This window comes from Pteropus alecto, unplaced genomic scaffold (assembly GCF_000325575.1).
Source record: "Pteropus alecto unplaced genomic scaffold, ASM32557v1 scaffold134, whole genome shotgun sequence".
In the NCBI taxonomy this organism is placed as follows: domain Eukaryota; kingdom Metazoa; phylum Chordata; class Mammalia; order Chiroptera; family Pteropodidae; genus Pteropus; species Pteropus alecto.
The window spans coordinates 5,612,463-5,622,556 of record NW_006436283.1 but is presented as its reverse complement, the minus strand read 5'-3'; positions in this window follow the sequence as shown (position 1 = coordinate 5,622,556).

Below are 10,094 nucleotides of genomic sequence, written 5' to 3'. Positions count from 1 at the left end.
AGGAGAGCCTAGTTTTAAACAAACGGGACAAACAAACAGACTCATGGACGTAGACAGCAGACTAGCAGTTACCGGACGGTGGGGGGAGGTGGATGGGGTAAAAGGGGTCAAATATGCGGTGATAGAAAGAAATCTAACTATGGGCAGTGAACACACAATGGAAATACATATATATGCCTTACTGTTAAAATGTACAGCTGAAAACTTGTCAGAGTTCGTTAACCAATGTCACCATCAAAAAAAAAAATTTAAGAGGGTCGGGGGGAGAGAGAGAGAGAGAGAGAGCGCCTAGTTTCTGCAGCGCACGCAGATGCGTGTCCTCGTCAGAGCAGGTGGAGAAAGATGGAGTGAACCTGAAACTGGTGATCTACCAGCGCTGTTAGGACGGGACTAATTTACGTGATGGATTTAAGCATCCGCACAGAAGGGGCCTCGTAAGCGCCGTCTCGCTTCTCCCCGGGGTGCACGCTGCCTTCCCCCACCCCGCCCCCCGTGTTCCCATTCTTGATAGTCCATCTTCCTTCCTCTCCTGACTGCGGGTTCCTCGAGGGCGGGGCCCGCGAAAGGTTAGCAAAGTGTCACCTTGCCTGGGGAAAGCATGGTCATGTGTAGGAAGCTTTCTGTACCTCACCATGGAGCCAACGTGCTGGGTGATGTGCTGAACCAGCCAGCATCCCCCGGGGACCCTCTATCCCCTTCCAGGAAAGAGACACCCTACCTCTGTCAGAGCCACGGGCCAAGGGTAGAGCTCCCGGGTCACACATCACCCTGACCTGCATGGCTCAGCAATGCTCCCAAACCAAGGCCAGCCTTGGAAGGCCCATTGTCCCCTCTGCTGGTCGGCCAAGGTCCTGCTCTTTGCTCCCCTAGGATGCCCAAGTGGACTGCCTAGCCGTGCCTCAGGGCATTTCCTGGCCTGGGGAACGCTTTATCTCTCCATCTACCCAAATTCTGCTTCTCCACGGCTATGGTTAGGTTCCCCAGAAAGCAGACACTGAGAAGAATTTGAGCAATAAGGGGGACCCTGGCAGGGGAGCAGGGGAGTGGCCCAGGGAAGGGGAGGCAGCCAGGAAAGGACTGACGATAAACTACAGAAGAGGGCCACTGGGCTCAATCCCACAGGGAAACTCTAAGGAACAACGCAAAATGCACGATTTGGAATGACTCACCTCCGCCTCCCCCCATAAGGGGTAAGTTGAGGTGCTGACATCAACTCATGAGAGCTCTTGGTTGAGGGCTGCTCCTGGGGGTGTTAACTCCGGCCTTTTCTGGCTCGCTGCCCGTGAGGGCACAGGGAGGGGCCCCACAGGCACTGAGAGGCTGAAGCTGGTGGACATTCGGCCATGTCTGCCTCCAGGGCCCAGCATGCACTTATGTTTTATTGTGTTTTATTGAGCATTTATTGAGTACCTACAGTTTGTGCCAGGCTCAGAAGCAGATCCAGAGAAAACAAAGTTATCGAAGACCCTCGTGAGGAGTCAGGCATGCAGCGAAGCCACCACGGTACGGTGTCACAGCAAGGGCAAGGCCACCATCTCATGCAGCATAGAGGAGGGAGCAGAGAAGCTGGAGAAGCTTCCACGAAAGGAGGAATCTCTGCTCTGGGTGGCCTTTCACATCATCTATGTATCGATGGCTCCCAAACATACACCCCAGGCCAAACCACGCTCCTCAGTTCCAGACCTCTAGATCCGGCAGCCTAGCTGGCATTTCTTATAGATGTTGAATACGGATCGCTATTGATTATCTATTGCTATGTAACAAATGACCCCAAAGCCTAGCAGTTTAAAACATCCAACGTCTATGATCTCCCACAGCTTCTGAGAGTCGAGTCCAGGAGCGGCTGAGCTCACGGCCTCCCCGAGGCTGCAGTCGGCACGTTGGCTGGGGCTGGACGATCCGCTTCCGAGCTCGCTCACGTAGCTGTTGGCTGGAGGCTTCAGTTTCTTACCACCTGGGCCTCTTCGAAAGGCTGCTCGTGACATGGCAGCTGGCTTTCCCCCAGAGCGAGTGATCCAAGAGGAAAAGAGGCAGAACGAAGAGACGGAAGGTACAGGGTTTGACAGCCTCATCCCAGAAGTGGCCCGTTCTCACTTCTGCCATATTCTCCTGGTCACACACACCAACCCGGCCCAGTGAGGGAAAGGGCCACGCAGGGCGTGGATACAAGAGGTGGGGATCACTGGGGTCCTCTTGGAAACTGTCAACCACAGGATCCCAAACTGAACTTGCCCCAAACAAAGCTTCCGAAATCTCTCCCCTTCACACACGAAAACTCCTTTCACGCTCGTGCACTGTAGTAAACGGCAAATCCATCTTGCCAGTTGCTGGAGCCAAACCCTAGGAGACATCTTCGACGTATTATCCTCTGCATTGCAGGGCTTTTTGGACACCGCGTGTCGGCTTTCTGCGTCCCGTCATGTCTACAAAACACTCAGCTGTGTCTGCTGTTTCCGTTGAGAAGAAGAGGTTCGCGGTGCGTCTGATCCTGCAGCAAATCCTGGTAGCTCCGCCTTCAAAATAGATCAGGATTCCGACCACCACGCCTCACCTCCATTGCTACTCTCCTCCCAGCTTGAGGCACCTGGTTTATCTTTCACCTGCACTGTTGAAACGGCCTCCTACGTGATCTCCCCGATTCCATTTTGAGGCCCCTGCAGCCACAGTGATCTTGTTAAAATGTGTCACTCCTCCGTTGAAAACCCCATGAGAGTTAAAAATCCTTGCGGGGATCCACAGGGCCCTATGCTATCCGACCCACCGCCACCCTGATCTCATTTCCTCCTGCTGCCCAGCACGTGCTCTCTCCAGCCACACTGGACCGTCCTCACGCACTCCATACGCACACCTGCCCCAGGGCCTTTGCATTTGCCGATCGCTCTGCCTGGAAAGCTCTTCCTCCAGGGACCCACCTGGCTGGCTCCCTCGTTTCCTTCAAGTCTTTACGCAAAGCCACCTGCCCGCTGGCCGCCCTGTTTGTAAAATAACACCCCCCACACTTCCTGTTCCTTCCTCCGCTTGGTTTCTCTCTGCCGCCCTTCCATATGGTTTCCTTTTCCTACCAGTTGTCTGTCTCTCCCCTTAGAACATAAGCTCCAAGAGGGTGAGGCTGCTTGTTCATTTTTTTTCACTGTTCTATTCGTAGCATCTAGAATTGTGACTGACACGTGACAGATGCTCAAACATGTTTGTTGAATGGCTAGACACCTGCCAGGGCCAGCAGAGATGTGGCGACTGATAGCGGCACTGGCCGCCATGGTCTAGCTTTCCCACTCTAAGACTCGAGGAGTCTAAAGCAGAATTCCCCAGGGAAGAGGCTTTAGTCTCCGGCCAGAGCATGCTGAGTCTTCTCCGAGAGGGTTTAGTTACAGATCGACTTCCAGTTAAAGCTATGCCATGTCTCCAGCCCAAAGAAAGGGTTGGACGAGAGTTTCTCAGCCCGGCGCTATTGACATTTTAGGTCATGCCGTTCCTGGTTGGGGGGCGGTCCGTCCTGCGCGTTATAGAATGTTCAGCAGCATCCCCGCCCTTCGCTCTCTAGATTCAAGTAGCAAACCCACCTCGTCCCCAGCCGCGATAACCAAAGCGTCTCCAGACATTGCCACCGTTCCCTGCGGAGCAAAATCACCCTCAAGCTGAGAAGGGCAGAAATAGAGTGACGCGAAAGCAGCCTTATCTGCAGTATTTTCTCAGTCCCGGAGCCGTGTGATGTCACCTCCTCCAGCTCAGGGACACCCCCGGGGCCTGTCCATCTTCTGGACATCGCGAGCACGTACTTGACCGTGTAGCCCCTTTCGCTCGGGTTATGGGAAGTCAGAACCAAACTCGGCTCGGTGTTTATCCTGCCAGAACAGGCGTCTCTGTCTCTACTCCATTCTCCACCCTTTCTTCATTCACCTGAACTTTTCATTTATTCCGGTCTTCTTACGCTTTATGCATTCTTTGTGTCAGTTTTCAATCTTTTCTAGAAGAGGGGAGGATCCAAAGCGCAAAATAAATAACTGCTGTCCAGACAAGTATCCATAGCGATGACATCACAGAGAAAGCAGACATTTGCCTGGGACAGCCAGTCATCAGGGGCCTGGGAGAATGCATAACCAGGCTTGTACGAGCCAGTCACGGGCAAGACCAGTGGGGGGTCACCCAGATGACCTTCCAGAGGGACAATTTAGAGACAGAGCCTGCGCTGGTCAAAACCTCTCCCTAGGGAAGGGCCATCTACTTTCCATTCAGAGGCAGATGTTTTAATGGATGATGTCGGCCAACGGCCAGACCCACCTTGCCAGCCACGTGAACAAATCATCTCCAAAGTGGCTCTTCTGGCCCCAGTTGAACCTCCTGTGCTGACGCTCACGGAGCAGAGACAGGCTGTCCCCAGCAAGCCCTGCCCAAAGTTCAGGTTCATGAGCAAAGTAAATGCTACTTGTTGGTTTTTAAGACACTAAGTTTTTGAGGGGTTTGTTAACTGGAAATTCAGATTACGTCCCTTAACCTCTGAGGCTCGGTTTCCTTATCTGAATCGTCAGCCTTAAAGGTCCCATCTGAGCCCACGGCGTGGAGAAGGGACTCCACTTTCAGCCGGGATTGTTACTATGATTGCGAAGGAGGTCAAGTGCAAAGCTACAACACAGCCACGCCTCCAGTACAGGTGGAAGGGAAAACAAGAAACTACAGCACAAAATGAGCCTTCGTTCCTTCAGAGCTTCCTTCCGGAGCCCCCACAGTGCGCCTAAGGACCAGATGGGAGTGCAGAACTGCAGGACGCAGCAAGCAGGGACATCCCTGACGCTTGGTCCTGAGCCTCTTTTCTCCCTCCCTTCTTTCTCCCTGGGGCTCTCATCTCTGCCCCCCAAGCCTTTATTACTGTCTATATCCCCAGGCACAGTCTCTCTTCCAAGTCCCCTATGCATACATCTGACATCGCCTCCTGGGCATTTCAAAGACCCTCGCCTCCACGCACCCGAATCCAAACTCGTGCCCACCCCAGCCACTCACCACCATCCGCTTGACCTTCTACTGTCCCCAGCCAGTGAGTGACTCTGTCCAGGGCAATGAGTCATAAACTGGCCACCCTGCCTCTCCCTGCGTCCCTCCACATCCTAAATGTCACTGTTTTGCTTCCTAAATGCCATTCAGACTGGTTCACTGCTCTCCATCGTCACCGATGTCCCTTCCCCATCATCATGTCCTGCATGGACCATGGCAGTGGTCCCTTAGCAGCCCTCCCACTACCTTTCTCGTCCCTGCCCCCACCACCCCATACACACACACAGCAAGAGCAAGCTTTTCAAAATACAAATCAAATCATGTCGCCTCTCTGCTGAGAAGTTTCTGCTGGTTTCCTAGTGCCCTCGGGACAAAGAACCCTGCCCTGCCGCCACCTATAATGGACCCCTGCAAGGTCTGACCGCTGCCCCAGCTGCCCGCCCTACCTCAGTCACTCCCACCTCTGCCCCGCGTTCTGCGTTTCAGCCACGCTGGCTTCTTCCAGTTTCTCAAACTCTTCAAGTTCCCTGCTGTCGCACGCAGGGCCTTTGCACATAGCGTTCCCGCAGCCCGAGATGCTCTCCCGCTCACCCACCTCCAGCACACGCTTTCGAGAAGCCTTCCCTGCTCTCTCTGACCAAACCAACCCCTCTCTTCCCAGCCCCACTGGTACCAAGTGGTACCTCTCCTTCGCGGGACTAATGTCCGTGGGATTTTGCATCCCTGTCTGCATCTCTTCGATGGATGTCTTCCTTCCACCCTAGACTCTAAGTTTTTCAAGGATGTGACTGATTTTCGTTCCCATTACAAGCCAAGAAGCTAGCGCGGTGCCCTGGCATAGAGTGAGCACGTATAGATATTCGTAGAATGGACAGCAGAAGTGGAGGAGAGGACGCGGAGAGGCAAAACGGTGGATGGTCACTCAAAGAGCCGGGCAGCATTTCCTGCAGTGGGTGGGACTTGAGCATGAACACACTTTGTATTGACGGAGACATCTAGAGAGGCATGCGAAGTGTGTGGAACAGAAGAAGAGGGGTAGGTACGACGTATGCGTGTGTGCGTGCGTGTGCGTGTGTGCATGCATGTGCATGTGTGCATGTGTGTGCATGTGTGCGCGTGTGCGTGCGTGTGCGTGTGTGCGTTTGTATGTGCGTGTGTGCGTGTGTGCGTGTGTGCGCGTGTGTGCGTGTGTGCATGTGCATGTGTGTGTGCATGTGTGCGTGTGTGCGTGTGTGTGTGCATGCGTGTGCATGTGTGCGTGTGTGTGCGTGTGCGTGTGTGCATGGGTCCATGTGTGTGCGTGTGCATGAGTGTGTGCACGTGTGTGTGCGCATGTGTGTGTGTGTGCATGTGTGTGCGTGCGTGTGTGCGTGTGCATGTGCACGTGTGCGTTGAGACCAAGGTCAGGCTTTGGAGGAGCAGGTTGGGGAGTGGGGCAGCAGGGCAGGCAGACTACCGCGGGCCTCGACGCCCCGGACAGCGGCAATGTGTGTGTGTGCATGTGTGTGCGTGTGTGCGTGTTTGTGCGTGTATGTGCGTGCATGTGTTTGTGTGCATGCATGTGTGTGTGCACTGCGTGTGTGCACATGTGTGCGTGTGCACATGTGTGCGTGTGTGCGCGTGCGTGTGTGTGCATGTGTGCGTGCGTGCATGTGTGCGTGTGCGTGTGTGTGCACGAGTGTGTGCGTGTGTGTGCGCATGCGTTGAGACCAAGGTCGGGCTTTGGAGGAGCGGGTTGGGGGAGTGGGGCAGCAGGGCAGGCAGACTACCGTGGGCCTTGACGCCGGACAGCGGCGCTGGGGTGTGGGAAAGAATGGGAGATTTCCGAGCGCAGGGGCGACCCAGGTGGACAGGCAGCAGGAAGGCGGGAAGCGAAGTCCCCGTGCACAGGGAGTGGACACAAGGGCAGAGATGGCTGGGAGGCCAGTTAGGAGGTCGATCGGTGCCCAGGATGCTCTGATGAGGACCCGGGCAGTGAGGGCAGTGAGCATGTAGAAGCCAAGGTGGAGAAACAGATGTTCAGAGTGAAGCCACCCCCAGCCGGGTGACCGCTGTCTGCAGAGGACCTCACCACAGAAAGGGTCCCCCTCCACCGCGAAGTGTAAGATGTGACCCCCAGCCTCTCAGTCCCCGTATGCCCCGTGCTCCACGCTGTGTCCCCTTCTGACCGAGAAGATCAATACCAGCCATCGGGACTGGTGCAAGGCACAGAGGACAAGGTTGGCCGTCTGCACGGAACACACTGAAAACCCAGTAGAGTAGGGCTGCCTGGATGACTTATTGCTTATTAATAATAAAAATATGTAAATGTTTCGAGGGCCATATTGATCTGGACATTTGAAGCATCCATCATGAGAGTGAGGAAGAGAGCGTTATAAATATCAAGTAATAAGTCTGCAGCCTAAGACTCATCGATACAGGTGGGCTAGGGCGGGGACCCAACCCGAGGCAATTTTACCAAAGAGAGCAAATCCCAGCAGCCCCACCCAGTGTGGGGGGGGGGGCGATGAGGGAAAGGGGGGGATGTAGAGGGTCCGCCAGAGGGAAGGGAGATGCATGCGTGGATATTCTAGGGCAAAATCCTCCCCTTTTTACCTCCGCGGGCAGGAAGAGCAGTCATCAGAGCCCTTGGGATCTCGTACTCGGGGGTCTACCAGCCTGGAGAAGCATCCATCCAAATGTGAGGAGGGTGCCCATCTCCACTTGTCCCCAGGCCACACGGCCTAGAGGTTAAAGACTCTGGCTTGGGGTCAGGCCAGCCTGTGTTCAAGTCCTGCCCCCACCGTTCAGCAGCTTTGCAAACGTCACAGATTTAACTGCTCTCAGCATCGGTCGACTCATCTGTAAGACGGGAGCCTTGATAGCAACCCGCAAGGCTGTGGCGGAGATTAAACAGGACCACGCCTGTAAAGCAGATACTCATAGCGGTTATTGTTACTGTGGCAGAGCAGCCAGGGTCTCCCGGTTCCCCATCAGACCCCTCCCCACTTAGAGAGTAATACCAAACAGCTCCAGGCCTGAGTACCCCATCACCACACCCAAGAGGCGTGCCCAGCGAACGTCCACACGTGTCATGAACACACAGGGCAGGGGGCTGGGGAAATCGGTGATGCTGACATGGTCTCTGCCTTCCGGAGTTTCAAACTAGAAGCAGGAAGGGGAACGAGCACCTGACAAGTGCCGTCACAGAGGGGCTCAGTGCCCTGGGGGCTTAGGTCATGTCCAGTCCAGGGGGAGTCAGGAGGGACCTCCCGGAGATGAGCTGAGAGTGGTCAACAAGAAGAAGCGGATGTGAGCTCGCTGGCTGGGCCCCTTGCAGACCAGAGCTGGCAGAGAAGTGCGGGTCCCCTGGTGGCCACGGCAGCTGTGAGTGAGAACTATGCCGCCACCGCAGGGGATCCAGGAGTGACCTAGCCCGAGACCCAAGAGACCCAAGTCCCCCTCTGTGCCCACAGCACTTACTGCAGGTATCAGAGGCCCAGCGCTGCTCCTCTCCTGGGAGCCTGTCCCCAGATGGGGCCCCCTGGGGGACACATGGTGTGTGTGGGAACGGTTAGCTCTCAGGGCCAGGGTTAGGGTGAAGGCCAGTGAGGTGAGTTAGGATCAGATCCCATCTTTATTTTAATTTCGATGTCTTGTTCGTTGTGGATTTGGTTTTGCATTCATTTTAGCTTTTCAAAAAATATTGCATTAAAATATTATCTTGGTTACTGAGTTTTTGGCACAGCCTTAAATTTTATGCCCGAGGTGAGGCCTCCCCCGCCTCACCCTCACCCCCCGCCCTGCTAGTGACTGTATTTTCCTGGGTTATTTTCCCTCCCCTCCATCTCTCGCCCATCCCATGTCCAGCTGGCTCCAGCTCCTCTCAGCTGCCTCCTCAGTGTCCTGTCTTCGGTTCTGCCTCTCCTTCTAGAGCGTGGCTCCATCTCTCCTTCCCACTCCGAGCCCCCGTGGTCTCCAGGACCCTCCTTGGTTATTAATGGCCCTCGAGTCTATATCTGCTGGTGTAGGAAGTGGGGGGCGGGTAGATCTCTCCACCGGTCATCACCACTAGTGGCGCAGTCTGGCCCCACCGTCGGCCCCACCGTCAGCCCCACGCTGTGGGCCTTCGCGTGGGTGTCTGATTTCTCACCAGATCCTGAGTGCACATCGGTAGCCCAGAGAGGTTATGGGATTTACCCGGGGTCACACAGCCGGTCATCAGTGTGGTGGGTTGACCACAGCTCAATGACTCAAGCAAAGTGCTCTTTTCACCAGAACGCAGCATTTCCAGAAGTGTCATCCTTGGAACCCACATTCCATGAGCCATGAATTCATGAGCCCTGAAAGGACAGGCTTCATCGTCCGCAAAGTTGACCTCGCTGCCGTGCAAGGAGATCAGGCACGTAGCGTGTTCAAAGTTTCGAGAAGTCATGCAATTTAAAAAAAAAAAAAACTATTTGATTTTGTTTAATTCGGCATTTCCCAACTTATTGGCCACAAAAGTCTTTCTGCACGGAGCTGTCCCTGGGCCAGTGCTCTACCTTATACTCTTGAGGAAACGCTGACCTGTTTTTAGCTTGAGAGTTTTCCGACAGGGCTCAGAGGAATCCCCAGCCTTGACCTCTACCCTTCACTCTCGCGTTTCCAACTTAGCCTCCGGGCAGGGAGAGGAAGGGAGAGGAGGGCGGGGCTTCAGGAGAAGCCTGGGGAGGGCTTTCCCGGCTCCCGTGAAATATTCCTGTGCCGTTTGACCGCCTCACACTGGGCAAGAATTATTTTGGTGAGAAGGGAGAGAGCGAAGGAGGGAAGGAAAAAGATACAGAGGGAGGAAAGAAATGTTTCCAGCTCCTCCGCCTCATCCTCTTAAGCTAAAGCAAATCTGCAGACCTCAGGAAGAAGAGGTGATTCTGCGGCCCTCGCCCTCCCTCCTGCCTCCTTCACCTTCTCCGCTCCATCTTCCCGTGCTCCCCCTCCCCCAGCCCACCCTGGGAGCACACACCACTCACCAGAAGCCATCTCCCCGGCGAGCTACGCCTCTGCCCTGCGCCTCAGCCAAGTGAACTTGCACAACCAGCCATCCCTTATCCGACTCCCCTATCATCCCAGAAAGAGAAGCACCAGGTCGA